General features: G+C 47.4%; 1 long non-coding RNA gene across 1 annotated transcript; it reads right to left on the bottom strand.

The window, feature by feature from the left end:
- Positions 1-5240: 5240 nt before the first annotated feature.
- On the bottom strand, positions 5241-8103 carry LOC139186569 (uncharacterized). Its single transcript, XR_011570199.1, has 2 exons — positions 7951-8103; positions 5241-5533 (listed from the first exon to the last, which is right to left on the bottom strand). It is a non-coding gene; the product is annotated as an uncharacterized lncRNA (long non-coding RNA).
- Between the last annotated feature and the right edge of the window lie 3426 nt (positions 8104-11529).

Here is an 11529-nt window from a genome sequence, read left to right on the forward strand (position 1 = left end):
ACTTACTACTTATCCTTATGGGACTTCCTGTAGGGCAGGGTGAGATCCGATTTTACCCATTATTATACCACCCAGGGGAGCTTCCCAGGTGGCTCAGCGTTAAAGAATCAGCCTGCAATGCAGGAGACGTGGGTCCAATCCCTGGGTTGGAAAGATCCACAGAAATGGTAACCCACTCCAGTAGTCTTGCCTGGAGAATCCCACCGACAGAGGAGCCTGGCGGGCTACAGTCCATGGAGTCACAAAGAGTCGGACATGACTTAGCGACTAAACAATACCAGCCAGGTATCTGGTATTGTTGACACTCAGTAAATGCTTTTAAATTTTATTTATTATGAAAGTATTGAGAAAAGTATAAATACCCACCATATACCCACCACCCAAAAACTGCTAATGTAGCTGAAGGCCCCTGTGTGTCCCTTTAAACTGCCCCACCCCACCCCCGGCAAAGTTAAGAGTCTCCAGAATTTGTTGTTTGTTATTCTATGCCATTTTTTATTGAGATTTAATTCATATACCATAAAATTCAACCTTTTTAAGTTTTACAGTTTAGTGACTTTTAGTGTATTCACAAGACTCCATCTATCATCACTGTCTAATTCCAGAACAATTTCACCCCTAAAAGGATCCCTATACTCATTATCAGTGACTCCCCCCATTCTTCCCTCTCTTCAGCCCTTGGCAATCACTAACCTGCATTCTGTCTCTATGCATTTGCATATTCTGGACACTGAATGTAAGTGAAATCCTGTACGTGGCCCCTTGTGTATGGCTTCTTACATTTATCATAATGTTTTCAAGGTTCATCCGTGTTGTAGTACGAATCAATATTTCATTCCGTTTTTGCCTGAATGGTATTCCATTGTGTGAATACAGCAGGCAGGCAGGTGAATTATCCATCAGTTGGTGGAAATTTGGGTTGTTTCTGCTTTTTGCTATTATAAATAGTGCTGCTATGAACCAATTTTTGTGTATATTTTCAGTTCTCTTGGGTATGTAAGTGGATTCGCTCGGTCACATGGTAACTGTTTTACTTTTTGAGGAACTGCCACTGTTTCTAAAGTGGCTGCACTATTTTACATCCCCACCAACAATGTACGAGAGTTTTAATTTTTATATCCTCACCACCACTTGTCAGTCTGATGATGACAATCCTAATGGGTATGAAGTAGTATCTCGTTGTCATTTCAATTTATATTTCCCTAATAACTAAGTTTCCCTGGAGGCTCAGACAGTAAAGAATCTGCCTGCAATGTGGGAGATCCAGGTTCAATCCCTGGGTTGAGAAGATTCTCTGGAGAAGGGAATGGCTACCCACACCAGTATTCTTGGGGCTTCCCTGGTAGCTCAGATGGTAAAGACTCTGCTGTGGGGGTAACGTGGGTTCAATCCCTGGGTCAGAAAGATTCCCTGGAGAAGGTATTGAGCATGTTTTCATGTGCTTATTGGCCATTTGTATATCTTCCTTGGAGAAATTACTGTTAAAGCCTTCTACCCATTTTAAGGGCAGAGAATATTGCTGTTTTAAGAATTGTTTATATATTCTGGATACCAGACTCTTATGATATATGTAATATATCTTATTTTATATATATATATATATATATATATATATATATATATATATATATATATATATACACTCTTATACCAGGTATATGATTTGTAAATAGCTTCTCCCATTCTGACAGTTTCCTTTCTGGCTTCTTGATGGTGTTCTTTGGAGCACAAATGTTTTAAATTTTGATGAACTCTAATTCATCTATTTCTTCTTTGGTTGCTTGTGTTGAGTGTCATGTCTATGAAACCATTGCTTAATCTCAAATCATGAAGACCTAGAGCCAGTTTTCTGAAGCAAGAGAAGCTACTGCAGCAAGAAGCCTGTGCTCTGCAGCTAGAGAGTAGCACCTGCTCTCTGTAACTCCAGAGAAGCCCACATAGCAATGAAGACCCAGCACAACCAAGAATCAATCAATAAAATTATTAAAAAGTTTAATCACAAAATCATGAAGACCTGAGACTTTACACCTATGTCTTTTCCTGTGAGATTTATAGTTTTTGCTCTTCAATCATTTGATTCATTTTTAGTTAATTTTTGTATATGGTATGAGGTTGGTCATATGCATTTTAGTCCTTTTACTCGGTGTGTGTTTGTAAAAAATAAATGAGTCTGTTCTTCCTGTTTTTTGGACTTTAAATAACATACGTGTTCTTATGCAACTTGATTTTTCTCATTCAGTCTTATGTTGGGAGAGTCATCATGTTGGTAAGAGTAATCAGTTCATTAGTTTTCACTGTTCTACAGGTTTCGTTGCATAAAAATACCACATTTTATTTACCTTTTGTCCTATGAATGATCCTTCCAGTTGTCTCTAGTATTTTGCTATCACAAATGATAAAATAGTCTAACATGTGCCTCCTTGAGCAATATGTTGACGGTCATGGGCATATTCAGCTTTACTAGATAATACAAAGTTACTCTCCTACGTGGTTTTACAAATATGTATTCCTGCCAATGATGTATTAGAATTGCCCTTATACAGCATCCTCACCAAGACTCACTCTTGTCAGGCGTTTTTGATTTTGTCAGGCTGTGTGCGTGCGTGCATACTAAGTTGCTTCAGTCATGTCCAACTCTTTGAGACCCTATGGACTGTAGCCCACCAGGTTTCTCTGTCCATGGGATTCTCCAGGCAAGAATACTGGAGTGGGTTGCCATGCCCTCCTCCAGGGGATCATTCCCAACCCAGGGATTGAACCCACATCTCTTATGGCTCCGGCATTGGCAGGCGGGTTCTTTACCACTAGCGCCAAGTGGGTGTGAAATGGTATCTTATTAGGATTTCCCAGATTAATAGAAAAATATTTATTTTTCAGTAAATATTTGCACGATTGAGTGGACGGCATGAAAGTAGAATGAATTCAGCTCTTTGATGAGGAGATGAGCTTTGGCTTTGCCTGTGGCTAGAGGGTGGCAGGGCTCTGGGCCTAGACTGTTGGCTATTTGTAGGGAGACCCTGAAACTAGGAAGTGTTGAGTGAGACTGACAACTCTGTATATGTGGGGGAAGGCAGTGGTCACCTTGAAACCAGTGATGGGACTGTTGCCTCAGGGCGGGGGTATTGTCTTGCCCTTCCATCTCCCCAAACTTTCACCAAGAAGGAAGGGAGGTGGAGAGAAGCCTGAAGGGAATTGTATAGGATGACAATGGAGTCCCACCATCTTAGGAATGACCCTTTCTTGAGGACCTTCTCATGGTCTCTGTATAGATGGTATGTATTTTCCTTGTTTATTCACTAAGTTTGGGAATGATGATAACGATAATAAAAATAATAGTAAGGATTGTGTATTGACTACATTATATGTGAGGCATTGCGCCTTTTCCTTTTTATAAGTAATGTCTCATTTAATTCCTGTGCAGTGTGCTGTGTGCTCAGTCATTTCTGACTTTTTTTCAACCCTGTGGACGGTAGCCCACCAGGCTCCTCTGTCCATGGAATTTTCCAGGCAAGAATACTGGAATGGGTTGCCATTTCCTCCACCCAGATGGAACCCATGTCTTCTTGCGTCTCCTGCTTTAGCAGGTGGATTCTTTACCATGGCACCACCTGGGAAGCCCTCCTGTGGAGCAGGTACTGTTATTACTCCTGTTTTATAGATGAGGAACAGAGGACCAGAGGGACAGGATAACTGAGGATTTGCACTCACGCAGTCTGACTCCAGAACTCCTCAACATTGTGCTGTATTGTTAGCCTGGCTCAGCTAAACCTGGAACAGCAAAGAAAGGAGACACTTGCCCAGGCTTGGGTGGTTGAGAAGCCTAAGTCACAGTATCAGCTGGGCATGGAGAGGGCAGCGGGGAGCAGAAGGAGAGGTCCCTGGGAAGATAGTTCCTAAGAGGCAGATTCCCCGCCTCCTGCAGTAACATGACCCATTAGGCAGGTCCTCATGGGCACCTCTTCTGTGCCAAGTCCTGTGCTGGCTGCTGGCGATGCACAGTGGGATCCACTCTTGTGGGAGAGACAGGTGGTAAATAAGCCAACCTACCAGTATAGGTAAATGTGGGCTTCCTAGGTGGCGCTAGTGGTAAACAACCCACCTGCCAACACAGGAGATGTAAGAGATGTGGGTTCGATCCCTGGGTAGGTAAGATCCCCTGGTGGTGGAAATGGCAACCCACTCCAGTATTCTTGCCTACAGAATCCCATGGACAGAGGGGCCTGGCGGGCTACAGTCCATGAGGTCGCAAAGCACTGGACACGACTGCAGGGACTTAGCACATGTGCACCAGTAAGCGTAATTTAAAAACTGAGATATGTGATACCAAGAGGGAAGAGATGACATTTGTAGAAGGGACCTACTTTAGCCAGTGTAATCAAGGGAGGCCTCTTTGAGGAGGTGATATTTGAGCTGAGACTTAAAGGACAGGAAGGAGGCAGCCATGCCCTAGTTTGGGGTGGGAGTATTCCGAGTAAGGGAATGGCAGAGGGAAAGTTCCTGAAGAGGCAGAAAGGAGATTGGTGTTGTTTATAAGCTCTCAGAAGCTGGTGGGTATGTAGAGGAGTGAGTGGGAGGGTGGGGCTACCTGAGGTGAGGCTGAGGAGTTGGCAGGGTCTCTAGGTCAAGGGCAGCAGACAAGTTTACAGTCTGCAAGTTTAAATGAGGTCCAGGGACTCCTTAGATACTCTCCTCCTGTTTGTCTCTAAGGACGGGGGTCTAAAATACTCGGGAGTGACTGAATCCTAATACAAGTATCCCCCACTTTTTGAAAGTTGGATTTACTTCAGCTTTCATAAAAGACTTTCTCTTTTAAAAATATTTATTTTTGTTTATTTGGCTGCACCCGGTCTTAGTAGCAGCACGGGGGATCTTTAGTTGCGGCATGCAAACTCTTAGTCGCAGCATGTGGGATCTAGTTCCCAGATCAGGGTTCGAACCTGGGCCCCCCGCATAGGGAGTGTGAAGTCTTAGCCACTGAACAACCAAGGATGTCTCCATAAAAGATTTTTACTTCACTTTTATAAAAGATCTATCTTAGAATGGAAGGCAACCCACTCCAGGATTCTTGCCTGGAGAATCCCATGGACAGAGGAGCCTGGCGGGCTACAGTCCATTGAGTTGCACAGAGTCAGAGTCAGACATGACTGAAGCAAGCGAGCATGCGTGTACATTGATATAAACAACAGCTTGGGTTAAGCTCCAGGGAATTATGTGGAATAAAAAAAGCCAATATCAAAAGATTACCCATTGTATGATTTAATTTACATAACATTTCTTTTTTTTTTTGTCATTTAATGTGATATTTATCAGTACTTAAAAGGTTTTTCATTTTGTAGACATCTTCATTTGATTGTACACCATCTCCCAGCAAGACACCTACATAACATTTCTGAATTGACAGTTTTAGAAATGGGTGACACAGGAGGTTGCCAGGGGTTAAGGATGGAAGGGAGGAGGGTATGATTATGAAAGGGAGCACCTTTGTGTTGTTGGAACTGTTGAATATCTTGACTGTGGTGGTAGATCCTTGAATCTGCACAGATGAGAGAGTTGCACAGAATTTAATACATATATGTACATGCACATACATACACACAGGGTGTAAAACAGGGAAAATCTGAATAAACTTGGGGGATTGTATCAGTGTCAATACAGGGGATCTCTCTCTGTTATTTCTTTTTTGACTCTTTGAAAAAAATTTTTTTTTGTTTTAAAAAATATATATTTACTTATTTGGCTGTGCTGGGACTTAGTTGCGTCATGCGACTCTTAGTTGCGGTATGAGGGATCTAGTTCCCTGACCAGGGATGGAACCTGGGCCCCCTGCATTAGAAACACAGACCCTTAGCCACTGGACCACCAGGGAAGTCCCTGTATTATTTCTTATTGACGCTTGAGACTATATAATTATCTCAAAAATTTCAAGTGAAAAGTGAAATTTAAGACCCCAAGTGTTAGGTAGGAAAATAGAGACATTTTAATAACAACATTTTCAACCTATTAAAAAAAATCTCTGCAGGCTGTCATAAAGGAGACCTCTTACCCTTGAGTTTGCAAAGTCTAGCTTCGCAGAGAGGTGGGCAGTATACCCTGATATATGAGAGAGCACAAGGTCACCCTGCACACCTCACGATTTCCAGGGTAGACCGTTTGATTCCCAGGGTAGACCGTTCGGGTTGGCTTCCAAGCCTAACTCGTTGAGCCTCTGTCTGCCCTTCACCCCCTCACCCCAAGCTGATGGACCATGATCACAAAGGCATAACCACAACCTCATCCCACCGTCCATCCATCTCTAACTGGTCTTCTGAGAGTTCTTCCCTCATTCTCCACTCCAAAAACAGATACCTGGACCTTAGGAGCAAGACTAGAACCAGTCCCAACCTGGGGGGCATCAGAGATTGTTTGTTGAATGCAATGAAATGGGAAGTTGATGTAGGCTGGGACAAGCCTGTCCTGATCCTGAGACCCCAGGGAGGGCCTAGGCTGTGGCACAGGATTTTGGGGTGTCTGTGGTCTTACAAGATTCTGGGACCTCCGTGGTAGGCCTACAAGGATGTCTCTTCTAGAATGTTGATTGCCCTGGACACTATCTCAGAGTCTATCCCAAGAATGGAAGACCCAACAAGGCCTCCCCACTAGACGACCCCGACATACTCATCACTGCAGGGCTGGTGTGTTCACACTGTTGACCTCTTACCATGGGCTAAGCATTCTGGTTCATTTGTAGCAGAGGTCACCAGCCCCCAGCACCCCATGATGTGGGACCATGGCCTGTTAGAAACTGAGCCCCACAGGAGGAGGTGAGTGGTGGGTGAGCAAGCAAAGCTTCATCTCTATTTACAGTCGCTCCCCATTGCTCACATTGCCTCCTGAGCTCTGCCCTGTCAGATCAGCGACGGCATTAGACTCTCATAGGAATGCGAACTCAACTGTGAACTGCACACCCAAGGGATTTAGGCTGCACGCTCTTTATGAGAATCATCCCCAAACCATCCCCACCTTCCAAGGTCCGTGGAAAAATTGTCTTCCTTGAAACCAGTCCCTGGTGCCCGAAAGGTTGGGGACCACTGATTTCCCTCAGTAACATTTTAAGGCAGGTACTCTTTGTATATCCATTTTTCAGAGAAGGACCCCGAGGCTCAGAGAGGTTAAGTTACTACCTCAGGGTCACTTAGCTTGTGAATGGTAGAGCAACAATTTGAAGAGGTGGTCCTAAAACGTGCTCAGCCTCATCCATGCAGATGCAAAGCTGAAAAAGAATCATTGCCTGCTGGATGGGGCCAATGATACTGTTGTCAAACATTTACAAAGGGTGTGTATATGTCAGACACAGACCAAGCTCTTTACATACCTTATTTCCTTGCCTCTGCATAACAATCCAGTGGAATAAGATTATGCTAGTTTTATGACGGAAATTGAAGCTCCAACAAAAAAAAGTTACCTGCTTAAGCTCATATAGCAAGTTAGTGGTGCTGGACAGTCTGACTCTGAATTTTTTTTTTTTTTTTGGCCACTTTGCACAGCATGTGCAATCTTGGTTCCCTGACCAGGGACTGAATCCACACCCCCTACATTGGAAGTGCGGAGTCTTAATCCCTGGGCCACCAGGGAAGTCCTAAACAGTCTGACTCTGGAGCCATATCTATCAGACCCTCTTCTGCCAAGTTTCCTCTTTTTTATCCCCTTCTCCCCTCCTCCATACACTGACCCTCCCAGGCTTTCTTCTTGCTGCTCTTTCCTCTCTCCTCCTCCCCCAGGCTCACCCAGGTCCAGAGCCCCCACCCCCTCTCATTCATATGCTGAGCATAGTTTGGAGGCTGGGGATAGGTCAGGTGGATGGTGACCTCCAGGGGTCAGCTCACACCCTAGAGAGTCCTTCAGCCCTTCCTACTTCCACCCAGGTGCCTGGCAAGGAAAGTCCTGGAGGGGCCCACCAGCCAGTCCTCTTACCTATCGGCCATGGCCAAAATGTGTGTGGCCTGCAGGACGCGGTGGACAGAGCGAGCAGGACCCCCCTACCTGGTAGAGAGGCCAGCGTGCCAGGGAGGGGGGCAGTGCTGGGCCTCTCAGGGCCGGGTGTTTCTGGAAGCTGATATGAGCCACAGCAACTGCTGGCATTATCTGGGTTCTAAGAATAGCCTGGGCTGAAGAGTTGGGGGGCGGGGCCAGGGAAGAGAGCAGGAGCCTTTTTCCACTGCCCCCTCCACCCCTGCTGCTTGTCCTAGAAACTGGGAAGCCTTCCTTCTGGCTTACCACGTGCTCTGGGATGATTCCTCATGGATACACCTTGCCCACCTTTGGGTGGAGGATAGGGGGCATCCCAGGGATTCAGACCCAGGGCTGAGAGCACTGAGTCCACACTCTGAGGTCCAGCCTTCCCCCAGGCCCTTCCCATGGGCAGAGTAGGGGCTTGCTTTTTCAAGGACTGATGTTTTGGAGGCAACCTTTATTCATTCAGCAAACACTAAGAAACAGGTAGACATGATTCAGAATTCAAAGGTACAACCACCATGTGTAAAACGGATATCTAGTGGGAGGCAGCTCAGCTTGGTGCTCTATGATGACCTAGAGGGGTGGGTTGGAGGCAGGTGGGAGGGAGGTCGGAGAGAGTGGATATATGGATACATGTAGTGATTCACTTTGTTGTACTGCAGGAACTAAGGCAATGTCACAAAGCAATTATACTTCAATAAAAAAAAATTCAAAGGTGTAAAAGGATACACAAGGGGAAAATACCAGTCTCTCCCTTTCCTGGCCTCTAGCCACCTAGTCCTCTCTGCTCCTCACTTTTCTCACTTAATGAAATATCCTGAAATTACAGTAATGTAAAGCACAGTAATATATTATGAGAGGAAACCCACATGTCACACTGTGAGTCTCCACTACGTGCCAGGCACTGTTCTAAACACTTCAGATGCTCTAACCCGTAAAGTGCTCATCGGAATCCTACGTGGTAGGTAATTTGTCTGAATCTCCATTGTTAAGAGGTCAAGTATTCTTCCAAGACTTCATTGCTGGTAATTGATCAGAGCCAGGATTCAATCCCAGGCAGTCTGACATCAGACAAGGTATTCCTCATCACTGCTCCAAACTGCTGCTCACGCTTACGTCCCATTCACTACACACCACACTGTTGCTCTTCCTAAGGGCCAAAGCCAGAGATGCACTGCCATGGCCAGGCTCAGGCTGGGCTGCAGCAAAGAGCAAGAAAGCCTAGGTCCCTGCCCTCATGGAACTGGCATCCCCATGCCCATGAGTATCTGTCAACCAAGGTTAGGAGGAGGGAAAGTCACGTGTCACTCACGTGCCTGTCTACATTCTGCTGTTCATACACACCCTGTCCCTTATCCGCCAGCCCTTTACTCACTCGGCCCCTGAGCAGCAAGGCCTGAGAGCTCAGAGCTATAGGTAGGTACATGGAGGGCCAGACAGAAGTAGACACAAGAGATCAGAGAGGCACCTGTGAGCTTCGTCTCCTGCCCCGAGGATCCATTTCAGCAGGGCCGGTAGGGGGGATGTCTCTAATCCAGGGCCCAACCATTGTTTGAAGTCGGGAACAATTGAAGGGCAAGGGAGCTATAGATAGACCCACAGCTGCTGCCACCTGTTCCCGCCTGGGCACTGGGCCCGAGCATTGTCTCCGGGGGTACTCTACCAGTGAGGGGCCCTGGGGGTGGGAGCTTGGTCCAGCCTAGTTTAGCTCCACAGAGACTGAGTCAGAGGCCAAGACAGAGAAATTGAGTCTTGGCGGGCCGAGAGAGAGACAGGTAACACAGAAAGACCAAGACCCTTGAGGGATACAGAAGACTCCCACCCTGTGTCGGAACCACTGAGACTGGCTGGGGCTCTGGGAGGGTCACATTCCCCAGATGCCTCAGCGGCTGCTGAAGGAAGGGGCTTGGGGAGTACTCTGGGAGACCCCTGAGGTCTATGAAAGGGAAAGCTTGTGCTTCTGGGTCTAGCCGCAGCTTTCATTCACTTTTCATTCACTCTGTGACCTTGGCCAAGGACCTGCTTCTTCCTCTTTGCCTCCGTTTCCCCAGCTGTCCAATGAGACAGAGGGTTTGCATGGTCACTGAAGGGGCCCTCCAGCCTCTGATGCCTGTCCAGATGTCTTCCTCATGTGTCTAACCTCTCTCCCTCTTGCTGCCATGGAGGCCATGGTCCCCTCCTTTGTCCGCCCTTTGTGAAGATGGGGGACAGCTGGTCCCACAGCCCCTCCCCCCAGTAACCTTTTGGCCATAAATCCATGCTGAGGCGTCTCTCCACCGGATAAACAGCCCTGATGCCTTTTGGCTGCCCTCATCCTATTTTCTGCTTGAAGCATCAGAGCCAGGGCCCACTCGGGCCCTCTGCAGCTGCCCAGGGCCCCAGGAGCAGGGACAAGCCCTGGATGAGCAGGCCCCCCCTCCCACTGGCCACCCCCAGGGTGCCAGAGTGGAGGCCCCTCTCTGGGCCTCACCCCCTCGCATTTGGACCCTTATGGCAGCCGCCTCCTAAGTCAGTCTTCCTGCCCTGGTCTCGCCCCAGCAGCCAATTCTCCACACCAGCTGCCGTGGGGATCTTGTGAACACATAAATCTAGCCACACTGTCAGGTGCCCTTGCTCAGAGCTCTTTGATGAAAAATATAAAATAAAAATGCCTTTGATGACTCCCCAGCTCCTGCAGGATAAAGCACTGAATCCTAAACTGGCTTCTGAAGCTCTTCCTGATCCAGTCCCAACTGCTCCATGCGGCCTCAGCTCCCTTTATTCCCCGGGTGGCTGCTCTGGCCTTGGTCTGGGTCCATGCTCTCCATCCCTGGTCCTCTGTCTTCAGTCCCTCTCCCCGCCCAGGCCCCTCCTCTGTCCCTGGGCGGCCACAGCCTCCTCACTGGCCTGCCCGTGGCACCTCTCACCCTTTCCAGTCCCTTCTCCATATGGCTGCCAGAGTGATCATAATTTAAACGTCAACACTTACTCTCCTGCCCCGTCCCTTCACACTTGGAATAAAGTCCTCGGAGATTCCCAGTGATCCAGCCCTTGCCTACCTGTCTCACCTCAGCTCATAAAACTCCCCAAGTTCCCTCCCCAGCGGCCCTAGCATTGCGATGGCCTCAGACACACCAAGCTTGTTCTGCCTCGAGGCTTTTGTATTTACTATTCCTCCTGGTTGGAATCTTGTCTCCTGGCTCTTCACCTGGCTAGCTCCCCTCTTATCCTTCAGGTTTGCCTTACATGTTACCTCCTCAGAGAGGCCCTTCCTGACCAACCTGAACAGTTACACCCCTGTTATCCTCTCCACCACCACCCAGCACGGTGCCTTCAAAGCACGTGCTACAATCTTTTATCCTTCAGACTCCTCCATCCTGACATCTTTCTTCAGTGTCACTCCTTTCCTGGACAATCAGTGTTGTGTCCCCTCCTGGCCACAGAAGAGAAGCTGTCGGATGCACACTGAGTTGAATTCATGTGTACCTCCCTCCTTAAGGCTTCCCGGGTGGCTCAGTAGTAAAGAATCTGCCTGCAGAATCTAGTGCAGGAGACCTG

The sequence above is a fragment of the Bos indicus genome, chromosome 13 (genome assembly GCF_029378745.1).
Source record: "Bos indicus isolate NIAB-ARS_2022 breed Sahiwal x Tharparkar chromosome 13, NIAB-ARS_B.indTharparkar_mat_pri_1.0, whole genome shotgun sequence".
NCBI lineage: Eukaryota > Metazoa > Chordata > Mammalia > Artiodactyla > Bovidae > Bos > Bos indicus.